This window comes from Patagioenas fasciata, chromosome 20 (assembly GCF_037038585.1).
Source record: "Patagioenas fasciata isolate bPatFas1 chromosome 20, bPatFas1.hap1, whole genome shotgun sequence".
Lineage (NCBI taxonomy): Eukaryota > Metazoa > Chordata > Aves > Columbiformes > Columbidae > Patagioenas > Patagioenas fasciata.
In genome coordinates, this window is record NC_092539.1 from 10,228,903 (window position 1) to 10,245,888 (window position 16,986).

General features: G+C 50.2%; 1 protein-coding gene across 6 annotated transcripts in view; it reads left to right on the forward strand.

Annotated features, from left to right (window-relative positions):
* DAB2IP (DAB2 interacting protein) overlaps window positions 1–16,986 on the forward strand; it is a 147,277-nt gene that overhangs the window by 69,070 nt on the left and 61,221 nt on the right. The window contains exon 1 of one of the 6 annotated variants that reach the window (XM_065853625.2): window positions 10,683–10,886. The exons of the other annotated variants lie outside the window; for them this stretch is intronic. The gene's annotated coding sequence lies outside the window, so the exon portion shown is untranslated. Of the gene's footprint in view, window positions 1–10,682; window positions 10,887–16,986 lie in introns of those variants that run through there. 6 annotated transcript variants of the gene reach the window in all.

Sequence of the window (16,986 nt, forward strand, 5' to 3'; positions counted from 1 at the left end):
CCTGCACAAACTCAAATGCAGCAGATCAGGATAATTTCTCCATTGTGATCTCTGCCGTTCGCTTTGTCTCCGCTTTTCTTCCCCTTTGCTGCCCTTGCACTTCCAGTAAGGGAGCTCGTAACAGCCATGCAGTGAGCACTTGAATGACTGGAAAATCCTTTCATAGCAAAGAAGATGTGATTGTTACTTATTTATTTTATTTTTGGTTAATACGACTGGAATACAAATGGGGCTTCAATGCCTCAGGGCCTTGCATTCTTGGAGTAATTCCTTATGACATGTGTCAGGCTCTGTTTTATTCAGGTGGGTGGTAGGATATTAAACAATAAAGCAAGCTTGCATTTCCCTGCGACTGTATTTGTACGCACACTCCCTGGCACAGAGGTGCTTATTAGTAGAGCGTTGTATCCACACCGGCTGTGCCCAGCCTGAGACGGTTTGCAAATATGTGTGGGCTTTAAGAGCAATCATCTTAAATCAGCCAGATAACCTAAGGCCAGAGGGTCCTTTCCGCCTCATCCTTTGTCCAGGCGAAGATGAAGCTGCAAGAGACTCTCCTTAAGTAATGCTCTAGATGAAACGTTTGTGTCTGAACGGAATATCGATTTTCTAATTGCTGTGCTGCTGTTAAATGAGTCGTTAGCGAGGAGCGGGGAGAAAGCAAACTCAGACGTGTTGCTGGCTTAGCTTTGTTTTGTCTCTGCTAAACACACTCGGGGGTTTAGTGTGTGAAGTTCAACAAATGGAGTAAGGTGGGATTATTGCTTTGCTGTATGACATGGAGCCGAGCCCCTGGTCTGGGGGACACGGGGACCCCCGGTACAGCCGGTCCCAGCCCCGTGCGTTCTCAGCACTGCGGTCACCCCCGTCCCGTTCGTCCATCGCGGTGACAGCCCCTTTTCAAAGCCTCTGCTCGGGCTCTTGGGAAAGCAAAATACAGTCTGTGGTGAAACCTTTACTGCAACCAATATTCCTGAAACAAGGGACATAACTGTTGGCCGTGCCACATCTAGCCAACCAATGCTATTTCTTAACATAGTTTCAGAAAATACAGCATATGTTCATGTGTTCAAACACATCCTCTTAGCAGAAAAATAGCTTCTTTATTTTTCTGAAGATTAAAATGCCAAATCAACTAATTACTTTTCTTTGAAAACTTCTACCACATGAAACACGCGCTCTCTCAGTGAACTAAATTGATTTATATTCAGCCATTAATTCTTTATAGCTCATAATTTGCAGCGCAACAAAGCCACTTGGAAAGCGTGCCCTGCGAAGGGCCAAACAGCTTTCTGCATCAGATCGAAATGCGTTGGCGTGGAGGAGAAACGTGGGCGCAGGGGGTGCGCTGGGGCGGCTTTGGGAGCTGGGTTCCAGTGGGCTGAAGGGGCAGACGGTCCTTGCCGAGGTGACAGATCCAGGTGTGTCCCATGGTGCGACAGTCGCTGTTGTACACGCAGCACTAACCCTGCGTGGCTCTGTGTTTTCCCAAACTCTTGAATGCTCCCTGGTGTTACCGTAGTTCAAGCCCAAGTGTGTAATTTAATTAAGTACCATAACCATTCCTTTTGGGAGGCTTTTCCATTGGCTTAAGAATATCTGAAATTTCTCCTGATGTCTCTGTCGGTCTCATTTGCATTACCCACAGAAGATATTTTTTTCTTTTGTATTAGAGGAGTTTAGAAAACTAATAAAATTACATTTGGTTTCTTCCAGTATGTGCGTCACTGACTGGAATTGAGATTTGGATAATGAAATTGGAATTCGCCTACCTCTGTTTCGGGGCAGTAATAAGACGATGATAGAATAATCCAGGCATTAGGTACTACACTGCTGGGTTTTGGCAAACGAATGAGATGTTGTAAAGGGTTGTGTCTGATCCTTGGACGATGCGCACGGATCGGGGGTGGAATCGGACAGGCCGGGGGTCCCGCTGGGTCTGTGGGTGCTGGGGCAGCCCCGTCCCTGCCCGCTAATAAATGAGAGCAATTAATGTGTACATCTGAATAATGTTTCTCTCCTGAGTTGGATTTTAGGTGAGGCCGCAGGCTCTGCCCACACGGTTTTGTTTGGTTTGTGTTTTTACGGAAATCTTCGGTTTGTTCCCCAAAATGGGAGCGTGGCAGGCACTGAATAAACGCAGGCAGAGAGAGCAGGGAGGTGTTACAGCGCGGGAAGCAGAAACGTAGTCTTAAACAAATTAAAAGGATGGTAATTAACCAAATGAATTTCATCCTGGAGATGATCAGACGAATACATTTAGAAGGAAAATAATCCCAATTCTCAGAAAACAGTAATTAAAATATATTCATTTTTGGGAATAGTTAACAAGCCAGATTGAAGGCAGCAAAGCAGAATGAAGCTGCAATGGGTGCTCCTTGGGGCCGCGTCTGACAGGGCCCTGGTGGGCGATGTGAACATGGCCCCGCGCCGGCGGCAAATTCAGACGTCGGGAAACGTCTTTGTGTGGATGAGCCCTGGAGAAGCCGAGCAGAGCGCGGAGCGCGGCCCGGTCGGTTATCTGGGTCGGCTGAGAGGAGCCAGAGGGCGAATTTCATAACCATGCGTTTGAAGGGTGTCAACAGCGGGGAGGTGGAAGAATGTAGGGTGGGTAACTGAGAGGTGAAGGTGGGATGAGGTGGGAAGATGCAGGTGTCCGGTGGCGGGAGATCGGCGGCGGCCGGAGGGACACGTCCTCGGGATGTGCTGGAGGAGCCCGTCACCCAACAGGTCCATTCTGCTTTGCTTTAGCACCCAAGGGTCCCCAGCGGGGTCTGAGGGTCCTGGGGAGGGAGGTCTGGGGAAGGAGTGGGGGAATGTGTAACACTGGTGCGTATTGTTAGAAAATCCTCGCCTGGGGGGGGTTTGTTCCTGGCGAGGGTTCCCCACGTGTGGGGGGCTTTGGTTTTCCCTCTGGGCTCTCTGTTAGAAGCCTCTGATGTCTTCCATGCACAACCCAGAGATGGGTCAGAGCCACAGAAGTCAGAAGGCTGCAGAACACCAAGCGGCTTAGAACATGTCAAGCTTAAAGGTGGCGTTTAATGAATAAAAATTATGCGCTCTTGAAATAAATAAATAGCCCGTTTTCCATCTGTACCTGTAGCACGTTGCTCCTTGCAACCTCTTGTTACAGAAATGCTTTTTTACTCTGGCATGTTTTTCCTTTCTCCAGCTAATTACGTTCGTTTTCAAGTAGGTGCTCTGGATTAACAAGTGACTGTCATTAGGAGTCAGAGTTGGGCGGGATGCAGAGTTTCACCAAACCCTTCGTAACCTTGGAATGTAGCAGACGTTTTTCTTATGTTTTAAGTTTGAGTTCTTCAAAGGAAGACCTTCAGCCCTTCTTAGACTGAACCATCTCTGTATTGCAGTCATTAAAGATTCAGTAGTACCTTTTAAGTCCATGTTAGGAAATTCAGATTTTTCAATTTAGTAAAGTTGTGTCTCTTTTTCAAGTGCTATTCTGCCCATTTTTGAAGGTCTTCCAGGATTTCCAGTGGCTTCGCACAGAGCAGGAGCCAGAATGTGTTGCTTTAATCTAAATTCTGAGTGCAACAGGACTGCACGTATTCTATGGCTGAACTGTCTACAAAGGTAAAAATGTCACGCAGGGTAAGAAGGAGCCCCACGGGTGATCAGTGTGTTTCTGCTGGGGTGGTGAAGTCCTTTTTGGCACGGCTTGGTTATTTATCTCTTCTTTATTTCTTTGTATATCTGGGATTGGACCAGAAGCAGAAGTTTCTTCTCTCCAAGGGCTCGTAGGTTTTAAATGCTGAAGGTTGAACCTCCTGGTTGTGCTGAGCTGAACTGCCGTGCGCTTTGAAATCTGCTTCGAGATCTAAACTTCGTTAAATGGCTCTTTCTCTATTGAATGGTAGAAGAGGAACAATCTAAGCCTCTGAGTGGATTCACAGTCACACTTTAATTAATCATAGTTCTACAGCATGCTGCCAGCAACTGTCGGGGGGAAGGAGACGCCTCGATCCAAAATCACAACACAAATAAATGCGCCAGGAGTATCCCCAGCCATCCCCAGGCAGCAATGCCCTTCCGCAAACCCGGCTCAGCAGAGCTGGTGCGGAGCAGATTCCCCAGCAGCGGAGCTTGGCTGAGCGGGCCCAGCGCCGCGGCCTCGCCGAGCACCAGTGTGGGTGGCGGGAAGGAAAAGTCCTTGGCAAGGAAACAGGTTTGAGTTTCAGCCTCCCCAGAGGAGCCGTCTGAAGAGCACAGGGTGGGGTAGGGAACAGGATCTTGGAAAGATCCGACACGTTTGGAAATCCCGGCTCGGGCTGCACTAAACCCGAGATATCCATTGAGCAGTGAAAATAACCCTTTGCTTGCGGCTTGTGGGGCTGTGCCTTTCGCAAGAATAAAACTTCCTAAAACAAGGAAAATGGCTGCAGCGGAGGTCAGGGTGTTTTTATTGAGTTGTACGAAAAAGCTGGGCAGCTAATAATAAGAATTTGGCCAGGACGCATTACCCCGGCTCAGTCCAGGCAGCGCTCTGCTGGGTCTGCACCACTTCCCTGCTTGATTCTTTTTCTACAAGTGAGTTGTCTCAACCAGTTGTAATTTTCCTTACACTTTTTACCTGGGGCCAGAGAATGAAAACTTCCCATCCTTCCAAGGGTAAGTGAAACTTCGCAGCCCTTCGCCATGGAAACCAAATCAGTTAATAGTGTTTAACTTCCAGATGCTCTGTTTGGCGCAGGGTTTTCTGGCGAAGCTGCACCCTTGTGTCTCTCCCCATTGCGGTGCAGGCAGGGGGGGCGGCAGCGTCGCGGGTGGGAGCACGGCCAGCGGTGCCGCGGTGCGTTCGGGGTGACCACGGGCTGGGTCACAGTCGGCAGGATCATCCATCACGTTATCGATCCTCCTGTGCACACCCAGACACCCTTATCCTGCCTGCAGTGAGAAACACAACAGGGAAATCCTCCTGATGGTGCTGTTGATCATTAGTTTCTCCGGGGTCATTTTAGCTGAGCCAGTGCCTGGCACCACAAATAACCAAACCAGTCTGGCCAGTAAGCTGGACTGGTGGCCAGGGCAGGTTGGCAGCTGCAGCATCTGCTGTTCTGAAGGCGCAAAGATGAGGGGGGCGCTCTATCAACACCCCGTGTGCTGCACCTCGCTGCCTGCTTAACAAACTGCACTAATTGTCCACTCAAACGCACTTGGGAATTGGGATACGCCGTGCGCAGGGGAAAAGCACCTCCACCATCTGTGTCTGTGTGTCCCCCTGCTTCAGGGGGCTGTCAGCGGAGCCTGCCTTGAATAATTCAGATAAAGGAACATTAAAAGTGCCTGTAGCTGTCTGCGGGGGCAGGGACTCCTTCTCCCCAGGTTCGGTATCCAGAGGGGCGCGCTGGGCGGTCGGAGCCATCCCCTCTGTGCCGGCTCCGCGCTGCTTCCTGAGAACACCCAGTGCACCAATGCTGCACTGGGTGCTGCCGGAGTGTCCCCGAGCTGGGGTTTTCCCCTCTGGGGCTCCGTGTTGTTCCGCAGGTGAAGCGGGGCCGGTGGCGGCTGCGGGAATGCGGAAACACGGCGGATCTGAGCTGAGCTCGTTTGTGGTTCCTCTCGGGGGATTTTTTAAACTAGTGTAATTCTACAAACTTGCGTACAGTGCCCTGTGAGCAAACCTGCGTGACGGAGGAGCAGATAGGGAGAGGGAAGATCCGGTGACTTTTCTTCCTCAAATTCAGGACTGAGGGATTGCAGTGCAGAATCTACCCTGCCACACTTCTTTTCCCTCATTTCAGTCTGTGGATACCCGTCACAATATTTCTCTGAGTGGTATTTCACTTCATTAGTTTGCATTGTTAACTGTGAAAGTCCTGTCAGTTTTTATCTATTGTTTCCTGCCAAGTGCTTTAAACAATCGGAGCTAAATTATACAGCTATTTCCTTAAACAGCCAAATGGCAGTCCGTTGATAGTCATTGAGTTGCACAAGATGAAAATAGATAAGTTACAAGATAAATAGCAGGTTGCGGAGTTCCTCTTGTGTGCATTGGCAAAAGGATCGTCCCTGGTTGCTTTGCAGCTGTCCCCCCCGTGAACACCCCGTGCTCCGCATCTTGCTCCTTCCCGGTGTCCCCTGTGCCCCCGCACCCCGTGACTCTGGTGCCGGCGTCCCCGCCGTCCCGCCCAGAACGCCCATGGCTGCGGAACGGGATGCGGCTCTTCCTGTGGTGTTGAGCTCGTTGCGCTCGGGAGAACTCGGCGCTCGAGGTGTTCTGGGCTGTTCCAGGGCAACGTGGTGAGGCACAAACAGGCTCCAGGGCCCCCGAGCCATTGCTCTGGGACCAGAGATGTTCTGTGGCTCATTCCCCTTCTCAGCCCTTGGCTGTGATTCACCGCAGGGCTTCTCTTTGGGAAGACGTTCAGCTCGGGCCTAAGTGTTTGGCTAAATAGAGACCTTACTGCAAGAAACTTTACAGCTTGAATCTACCTCTCAAATGAGACTTGCTGACAGAAATAAAGGGAATAACAGACTGATGCGTGCAGGGTTGTCTCATGATTTTTAAAACATAAGGTCATCGTTTACAAAGTTGGCTCCTCAAGTAAGGCATGCAAATGCTTGTGTAGGTACATAAATAAGTGGCCTACTTTTCTGGGATGCTGAATCCATTAAAATCAATGGAAGTTCTGCATCTCTGAATAAAACGTTGCTTATTTTGCCAGCTAATTTTAGGTACCCAAATACAGAAACTTTGATCTAAAAGATGTTTTAAAATGCTGGGGAGTGTTTGCCGTGCTTCTGGACACCGAGCTCCATGGCACGTGGCTGCGGCCTGGCCGCAGGGAGCTGGGCAGAGGACGTTGTCCGTGGAGAGCGGGGGGCACGTAAAACCATCCACCCCCCGTTCGCGGCCCAGGCTGAGGGCAAAGCGAAGGTATCAGGCAAAACAAGTCAAAGCATGCTGTGAAAATCGCTCCGTGGGATCAGTGATTCCTGTAACGGCGTTTTTGAAGTCGTTAAATTGGTCAGGCCAGATGCAATCTCTGCGCGTTGTCCCTCACAAAGGGGTTGCCGGGTCGTGGCTTGTTTTCTTGCTCGATCTGAACAGTCTGGGTAAACTGAAGCGAGAGATTCATCGCGTGGTTTAGTCATTACTTTTACAGCACTAAATATAAAAGATGAGAGAGGCGAGTGTCCTTTTGTCCTGTGAGGTCATTGGTTTTCATTGCCAGTCGCTGCCGTGCGTGGTGGCTGCGCCGGCCTCTGGTTCGTTCTGCAAAACATTAAGTCTGCAAGTCTGCATCCAAGATGATTCTTCTGGTGCGTTCTGTCCCCTAAAGTGAGAGCTTTTCTGTTCAGTGTTTGTGTTTCGTACTTGATCCACGAGCTTGTGCTGCTGCTTCCATCACGTCGTGTGGTAGATGCCCTTTCTGGGGGCTCTCAGCTCCCCCAGCATCACCTTCAGGTCACCTTTCCCCTTCCTTTTCCAGCCTCAACATATTTTCCAGTGTGTGTCGTGACCTCCTCAGTAGCATTCAGCCTTCTCTCTTGTCGTTTTCCTTATTTCCCTACCTGACTCTGGGGTTTATGTCATCTTTGTGCCTTTTTGTCTGACAGTGCCTATATTTAGAAACTCCAGCCTGTCCTTTCCCCTCACAGCTCCATTTCCCGAGCATCCATCATTCCCGCGCCCTGGGTCCTCCCGGAATAACCGATTCTCCGGGCTTCTGGACCCCATCTCCTTCACAGCTTGGGGAGTTTTGTTCCTTTTCACCTCCCCCGGTTCCCAGTTGGACTCAGATGCACCGCTCTTGTCTCTTCCTGCTCGCTGACACCCGCTGTGCAGAGCAAAGGCCGTGAACACCATGTCGCGGTGTCCTTGTGGTGAAACGCTCCACTGGGGTCTGTTGGAACGATAAAGGACTCAGCACTCCGATTCGATGTGAATCACGCAAAAGCCATTTATTACAGAAACATGTCTCCTTATATACACAACTATTCTCTAATCACGAATCCACGGTCCAAGCATGGATTCGCTGAATGAGTGTCATGGGCTGTCCACACGCTGGAGCCCCACCGATGATAGGTCCAACGACTCACGCCATGCTGAGGCCCTGCTAATGAAGAAACGCCCCTCTTTCTCAAAGCAGATTCTGTTCTCAGCTTCTTGAAGTGGCCTTGAGATTCCTTTGGGCCTAATTCAACAACATATCTCCTTCTAATGAAACCCCTTCACAGGGGTCAGCAAAGTTTTCAGCAAATTCTTAATTTGCTAAGTACTTCCAGATTAAGGAGGAACCTGGACCGGCTTACGTACACAAAATACTCAAAGGCCAGAGGGACCGTGCAAAAAAGTATTCATTTGAATACAATTATTTTCCAAGAGAACAAAACTGGGTCAACACCACCTCTGCAGCGCTCAGCCATTTTCCATACGACAAGATCACCCACTCTGTTTATCTTTAGGCAATATGCTCTTGCAAACTGCCAATTAATTGCGTGTTTGGTGCCTGCGCTCTCCCAGCATCCCGGATAAACACAGCGAGGCCGATGGAGGGAGCCGCTCCTGGCTGCGAGGGGAAGGAGATCTGTCATTGTCTCAGCCTCGTTATCTGCAACCAAGGCAGACTTTTAGCAGCGCTCTGCTTGTAAACACCCTCTTTAGAGACCTCCTGATTTACATAGATGGCATGTCAGCCAGCGGCTGCGGCGCTACCTGCAGGTTTTTAAATAATTGCTTTCCGAAATATTAGATGCAGGTTGTCCTTGATAAAAGGCGAGCGCCTTCAACGCTAGGAAAATGTGATAAGCAAAGTCCTTAAAATGAAAAGATAAAGGTGAGTCCAAACAAGTGTAAGAGAGAGAAAAGGGCAGAAGGGGCTGTTGAGGCTCAGCCCGTGGTCCTTGCTGGGGTAATGCCGTTGCATGCAGGGTTTTCTGACTGGTCATATCCTTCCTTTCTGTCTCTAATTTCTGTGACTACTGAAATCCCAGAAGAATGCACTGAGGAGATGATTCCACGTCGGTTTTGTGTGGGCCTGGCAGGTCTTCTCTCTCTATTTCTATCGTGCTCTACAACTGAGTGACTTCAGAAGAGGCTCAGCTGAACCTACTGGGGCTGCAGAGCACCGGGACAAGATCTTCTCCTGGGGCGATCCTCAAGGGGATTTTAAACTGCCGTCTTGACACCGAGTTATTGTGAATTAGCTGTTGCTTCCAGGCAAAGAACGATGAATGGTCTGAAAGGAAGAGATAAGCGTGCATATGGATACGTTCTCCCAGGCTCTCATGGACCTTCTGTGTTCCTAACAGCTGGGAATAATTCCTAAGACAAGGAATATTCAGTGCTGGATCAATTCTTATTTTACTATGCCTGTGTAGATAAAGAATAAATGAGTGGCATTAATTCAAACTTCTACCGGTGTAATATAGAAAATAGCAAGGTGCTTGTTTGCATTGGAGTGATATTGAAATGGTATTGTGATTATTCACAAGTGGCAGGCGAGCTGTTGACGTAAGGTTGGGACATGGAACAGAGATGTGGTAGAAAACATCCTTGCAATTCCACCCCTCCACTTGTCTCAATGAACACACGGCCAGAAGAACAGCCATTCCTCGCTGGGCGCTCTCTGATGAGCCCTCGTTCGGAGCAGATGCTCTCGCTGCCCGTTCTCATTAACTCAGGGAGCGGTACAAACAGCTGAGACAGATGTTCTGACCATCCTCAGTGTTCGTGGTCATCACCAGAGCAGCGGATCCAAGCACGGGTGAGAGCCGCTGCCTCGGGGGGGCCGTGCTGGGGACGGGGCAGGAACTGGGAGCTGTGGGAACTTCGACAAAATACTCAGGGGTTTGTTTTCTTTGATTTCTGTCATGGGCCAGAATTTTCTCATTGACAGGTGAGGTAAAATCTGTCGGGTCGAGGCTATTTACCAGGTCATTGTGGAGTATTGTAATATTGAGATAGAGTGGAGATGAGTAGGGTTTATTATCACCCTGGGTATGGCTAATAGTGAAAGTTTGGATTCCAATAGGATTTGAGCAGAATGTCCGTTAATTCCTATCTGCCTGCATTGTGTACGTCTTCATGTGCGCCTGGGCTGTTTTATACTTTAAAATGTGTATTGTAAATACCAATAGAAGAAGGCTGCTGGCTAAGCTGACAGCATTTACAGTTTCGGCTTTAAAGATTAACTGCCTGCAGGAAGCAATAAAGAGCAGAGCTGCCTGATGCCGGTGCAAGCGCCGGTGCAAGCGCGTTGACCCGGCAATGACAGGTTCGCAAACCTGCACTCCCTGGTTGGGATGGTGAACACCGAACGCTGGGAAGCGTTGGGAGCCCCTTGCTGAATAATTGAAGTGGAAATCTGAAAATGAACCAGAGGCGCAGACAGAGGAGCCTGCGCTTCTGTGCAGACTCCTTACCTGTATGTTTGCTGTGCTGCACTAATTATGCATGAGGAAGAGAAGTGCTAGATGAAGTTTAATTAGGAATAAGCTGCTTTGTCATGTAAACCTGGAGTGCAGCGCAGTTTCTCCAGCCTGGACCGCAGCCAGTACCTGCGGGAGCTGCTGGGCAGGAGCAGGGGCTGCAGCAGATGCCTCCTCTCCCCGCAGCAGCCTCAAGGAAGGGTTTGAATTACAAAGGAAGGGAAGGGGTTGAGCTTCCCTCCCTCCCAGCTCCCTTCACAAAGGGCAATACTCAGTTTACTTTAATAACCCCGCTATCAGCTGCAGAGGAAGTCTGGCGGTGCCGGAGCGGTTTGAGCGCCGGCTGCACCCACGCGGCAACGAGCGCCCGAGCGGCGGGGACGGCAGCGCGGGGATGGACCCGCTGCGCTCGCCAACCGGCTGACCTTCCCGGACACCTCAGAATCCTTTATCCATCCTCATCTTATTTCTCTGGCCTGTGGAAGCTTTGGGTAAGTGTCTGGTAGTTTTCCGCTTTCTTTTCAGCGGGTTTGCCAAATTACAATGGAGCTGCAATGACAAAGTATTTCCTGCACTTTTGTGAACTGTTCTGGAAGTGGATGATCAAGATTTGAAAAGCCTCTAAAATCTTTTGAATTCAAATTCTGCTTTTTAAAAAGGGCCAGGGTGCAGACAGGGAGAAAACTGACTGCAGCACGTTGTTACAGCTGGTGGGGGCTGCTGGGGCTACAGCGTCTTCAGCCTGTTGGATTTTCAGCCGTTGGGTTGCGCTGCCCAGAGGTCTCCCGAGGTCCGTCCGTCGGGTCAGGGTGCAGATGTTGGTGCTGGTTCCTGCGAAAGTGGCCGGTGGGGGTCAGGGCAGCTGCGCCTCTGCCCACCCTCTGTGTTCAATCATCCGCCGGGAACAGGAGCGTTCAGCCCTTTCTCCGGACATTCGTGGGCAGGGAAAGAAAGATGCAGGAATCAAATGGTAAGGTGGTTTGCTCAAAAGGTGTTTCCCCTAGGCCTTGATACCCTTGCAAAGGGCTGCGGTGATTTGGGTTTGCGGTGTGTGGGGAGCGGAGCGTGCGGGGTGGTCGCGGTGCTGCATGCGGGATTGGTAGATTTTCAGAGTGATAGTAAAGGATCTGTATGACTGTATGATGTGTATGACCGTATGATGTGTGTGACTGTATGATGTGTGTGACTGTATGATGTGTATGACTGTACGATGTGTATGACTGTATGATGTGTATGACCGTACGATGTGTATGACCGTACGATGTGTATGACCGTATGATGTGTGTGACCGTATGATGTGTGTGACTGTATGATGTGTATGACTGTACGATGTGTATGACTGTATGATGTGTATGACCGTACGATGTGTATGACCGTACGATGTGTATGACCGTACAAAGAGAGCTGGCCGCGGACTGGGGCAGGCTGTGTTTGCGCGCAGTCCCGGGTGCGCGTAGGCGGCCGTGTCCGTGGTAGGAGCACAGCAGAGCGAACTTTGAAGGGAGATGTACTAAAACTTATGTAATGGATGAAACCGAACGTCCTTTCCTGACGTCCCTGCAGTGAACCTGAAAAGACTAAGCCTGGAACGAGTTTTAAAGCTGCCTTTGTTAGTCATCCTTTATATAATTTGTTTCTTTTCACGTTTCATTTTGAGTAAAAGGCCGTAAGCTGGTTTCACTCCCTCCGCACTCCTCCTCTATTGTTAGTCTCTCCCAGCTTCCCGTGCGATTGTCCAGCTCCGCTCTTTTCAGAGCCCAGTGGAAAAGGATCTTGTTGAAAAGAAAGAAAGAATTTCAAATTAAAGCCTGGCAAGCGTTTGTGTCCTCATTAGGCTTCACACACGCTTCCCCCATCTCTGTTTCCCCACAAGTAGCAGGGTGACCAGTATTGCTGGTAGTACCTTGAACAGTGGCAGATTCCCTCTCAGCCATTCACTATTTGATAATTGCAGCAAATAATAATCACAGTTTGGAAAGGAAGCTTATTTATAATAATCTGTACAAGTAGGAACACCTGAATATAACAAAAGCAAAGAATTCTTACATAAAGACAAGCCTCATTCAGACTTTAGAGCTGATGAGCTGCCCCGGCAGTGACATTGAGCATCTGCCCGGTCGTGATGGGGGATTGTGACCCATAGGGTGTAAGGAGAGGAGTGTGCAGTGAGCCAGAAAAGGTCAAGGCTGTGTCTATATACGTTCTTATTAAATCATAACTTGATGTAGCAAATGGTAATTAACAGTCACATTAATGTTGAGGTAAACTGATAGGACTCTCCTTGCTTCCCTTTGACTCACAGCCATCATGTCACTCATTTTCACCGAGCATCCCCGCTGGAGCAGCGCTGGGTCTGGACGGTCTCTGGGGACACGCGGCCGGCAGAACACATGGCGTGTGGCGCCGGGCTGGGCTCCTGGCACCCTCCTCCTCCCCATGCACCGCAATTAGCCAGAGGTGTCCCTGCATGGCTGCCGTGGGGCTTGGAAGAATCATGTAGACTCTTGCGAGGCTGAGCCACCTCCTGCGGCCTCGTTAGTGACGATATTAGAGCAGGGAGATGTGAAGGTGGTGGAACGGCGGCGCTGGAGGCGAAGGGGAGCCCTGGCTCGGCAGGAGCCGGCGCTGTTTCCTCACCAAACCCCGGAGCTCAGGTCGCTCCCAGCCCTGTGCCCGCAGGTTTAACCCAGCAGCTTGCCTGGGTTTTTGGCCCTGGGCTACGTGCTTGGGAGGCTGGGAAGGCAGTGAGTGGGATGAGAAAGCACTCCCTGATTTCATGAGTTTCCTTCTGGGAGTGACACCTTTTCTTATTTAAAAGGCTCCCTGAACTTCATGGGGAATTGTACAGAAACACCCCGCTCTTGGCTTCTCTTTGACTTCCACAGTTGCAGAGACCTGCAATTTGGTGACAGATTTAATAATAGAAGATACAATTCTCATTTGTGTTGAGAGGAGCTATTGAAAGAATTTGGAGTTTTATCACCTAGGACTGCAAAATGTAAAAGGCTTGATTTGTTCAGTCCCAATTTTAGGTACTTGAAACCAAATTGTTAAGACTTGTTGGGCATTGATGTCTGCTGGAGTGGTGATAAACGCTGGGCCTAAGCTGCCAGGTGCTCCAGTTGGTCGCTGTGGTAGATATACAGGTTTATTTATTTTCCACAACTGAAGACGTGTTCCACGAGGGTCTCCCTTTCCCCAGTTCTTCTTCCATTTAAGAACTGTCTGTCTTTTTTTTAAGCAGTCATCATTTCTTTTTCCTCATGCTTATCCTGCTGAGCCGCTTCCCTTTCCCACCAGAGAGATCATGCTCATTGTTCTCTAATTTCAGCAGACAGGAAAATACCCACCTTTGAATTCTGTTGCCTGCCCCGTCCCCACAGCTGCTGCTACCGATTGTCCGCCGCTCCTACCCAGCCCCGCTCGCTTTGTTTTCCTGCGTGTAGCTCTGCGAGGTTATTGTTTTGCAGGGTTTTATTTCTCCCCGGCAGCCCAGCCCGTTGTTTCCTATTGACTCACGTCACCTGTTGTTGGCCTCTTCCCCTCCAGCACATCACGGCGGTGGGAGGTGGAGACGGTGGCTGGACCTGGGGCTCGATTGACCCTCACACCCCACAGCAACCCCAGGAGAGCCCGGCAGAGGGTCCTGCACCCCAGCTGGGTGCTGTCGCCCACCGTGGGTGTTGGAGGGTGACGTGTCCCCTTCTGCTCCCGTGAACGCTCGTGGCAATTACCCTGGCGCAGGGTGTTCACATCTGAGCTGTAACATCAACGTGAAATTTCATCACCTAGGTTTCAAGAGAAATAAACCCTGGCTGGACTTAAAACATAGCGGTGAGGAGGAGTAAGGGAGAGAGCCTTTTATGAGCATGGAGAATATTTGTAGCTAAGCAACTAACATCAGCAGGAAGAATAAATCAAAAGTTTGAGGGCTCTGCCTGCCTGCCTCGGAGGGTCAGGAACTATATTTTCCCTTTGTTAACAAGATTGCTTTCCTTTGAAACATCAGCTATTAGCTGCTGCTGGAGGCAGGGCAGCGTGAGATAGACTGGGAGCTTGTAGCGGGATGCCAGGCTGGAACCGTAAATGAAAGGACTGGGGAGATAAGCATCTTGCCACAGGCCATGGAGTGAGTCAGGCCTCCCAGCAGCTTCCAGGAAAATGCACTTGGAAAGTGATGTCTAACACATATATAACATTTTGTAATTACTCCAGTATACGTCCCCCTAACAGCTCTTCCAGGTGGCAGCTGTGGACTACATTCCCGTTTCACAGATGGCGAAAGTTGAGTGGCTGGATGACTGTAGAGGGTCTGTTTGAGGCGATGATTCTCTGTGGCTTCGCTCATTTTACATATTTGTACAGTTCCTGTTGCCTGGGGCACTGATCCCCATTGCTATTATTGCAACACAGATCCGAAGCCTATTAGATAGTCAGGCTTTATTTTTGACAAGATATTGTGCTGTGTTCTTCACTGGGTTGCACGAGAAAACCTTGAAGCAAGACATTTTACTTTAAAACATGTTTTATTTATGAAGAGGAAATTTCCCAGAAACGCCAATGGGAATGGCAGCAAATCAAATCCCAGCACGAGTTTCTCGATGGGACTTCTTTTTTTTTTAAATACCGTCTTATAGCCTCAGGGTATTTTCCATCTCTGGTGCCTCCTCCTACTCAGCTGAGCGCTGGTTGGAGCTGCTGCTCCACCCCATCCCGCAGCCTCGATGATCCCCGTGTCCTCCACCCCATCCCACAGCCTCGATGATCCCCGTGTCCTCCACCCCATCCCGCAGCCTCGATGATCCCCGTGTCCTTCACCCCATCCCACAGCCTCCCCGATCCCCGTGTCCTCCACCCCATCCCACAGCCTCCCCGATCCCCGTGTCCTCCACCCCATCCCGCAGCCTCGCCGATCCCCGTGTCCTCCACCCCATCCCACAGCCTCCCCGATCCCCGTGTCCTCCACCCCATCCCGCAGCCTCCCCGATCCCCGTGTCCTCCACCCCATCCCGCAGCCTCCCCGATCCCCGTGTCCTCCACCCCATCCCGCAGCCTCCCCGATCCCCGTGTCCTCCACCCCATCCCACAGCCTCCCCGATCCCCGTGTCCTCCACCCCATCCCACAGCCTCGCCGATCCCTGTGTCCTCTGCACCACCACAACGTCCCTCAAAGTCCTTCTGAACCAAAGTGCCGGAGCCCCAGACTCTGCTGAGCACACGGCTGAGCTGCACCCTCAGTCCGGGCCTTAGATAGAGTCAGGAACCCCAGAGACCTCTGAGCCCTCATATCGCTGAAGTTGGTGTTAATTACAAAGCTGAGTGTATTAAGGCCAGATCTCCTGGTATTTGCATGGAACTGTATTCCTAAGCCAGATTTATTATTTTAACAAGAGGAATGAACTGTAATACAGGATAAGCTGCGTGGTCTTGGACTTCTAAGACCTGTCCTAGTCCCGCTGACGTTTCTGGGCAGCGCTGGGCCCGAACACGCTCCCCAGCACCACTCTCCGTGTATTTCAGGACTTTATGTGGCGTTTTTTAAACTTTTCCGCCTCTGCAGCTTCCTGTGGCATTGAACATTTCAGCCGAGTTTGAAAAAGTGTGGCTCAGTCTTTACGTGTTCGTGCTCTTTATGCGCTGACCTCTATTCAGAGCATCCTTTTAAAGTCGATGACAAGGATATAACTTTTAGGAGGCAAATGGCTGGGTTTTTTCCATCTTATTTACTGATAGAGCTGTAAGCCTGGCTGATGGTGACTGGAGTTACTCAGCTGTGAAAAGCACTTAGGGGTTTGAAAGCAGAGGGTGTTTGTGTCCATTAACACCAGTGTTCGCAGCAGCCCAGCTGGGTGGTGAGTCCATTTAGTCCCAGTCCCACAGCTGGGCTCCGACATGTGCCTGAGCTGGCAGGTAGAGATTAAATGGTTATTGGGTATATTTAGCAATAACACCATGCCAGCATGTCAGTAAATGATTTTGGGGCCATTATTAATGTTAGCATTCATTCAGGATGGATTTTATTTTTCGTATTAGGGAAACTCTCACTTGTAGAAGTAAAGCAAGTACAGCTCAGAAGCAGCGCCAGCTATTTTACAAGAAAAAATAGCGTTTGTAGGTGTTAAGACGTTCTGGAATTAAGGTACGGCCTGAGTTAAGAGAAACCCAGTGTGTTCATATAGATCTCAGCTCTTCTGTTTGATGTTTTTCCTCTCCCACCCACCTTGGAGCGAATTGAGGTGGGATCTGAGCGGATCTGATCCGATCTGATCTGATGGCAGGAGCCGAACCGCTCGGGCTGGTTCCCGCGGAATTCCCGGTTCCTGCTCCGTCCAGACCACAAATTGCTCCCCGAGGCGCCGGTGGAGGTTCTGAAATGCTTCCACAAACACAGATAAGCGCAAAGGTTGAAAAACAACCACTCACGCTCCGCTTTTCTCCTTGCCTGGTTGACGGTATTTAGTTCGGTTGGCTTCTCTCCGTTTTGTCAGTACGACCAGCCCCTGCGTCTCTTCCCGAAGCAAAAGCACAACCCGACGCTGGCGGCTGCCAGAGCTCAAACGACTTGGCCTTGTGATTTTTAAGTTGTTTCCA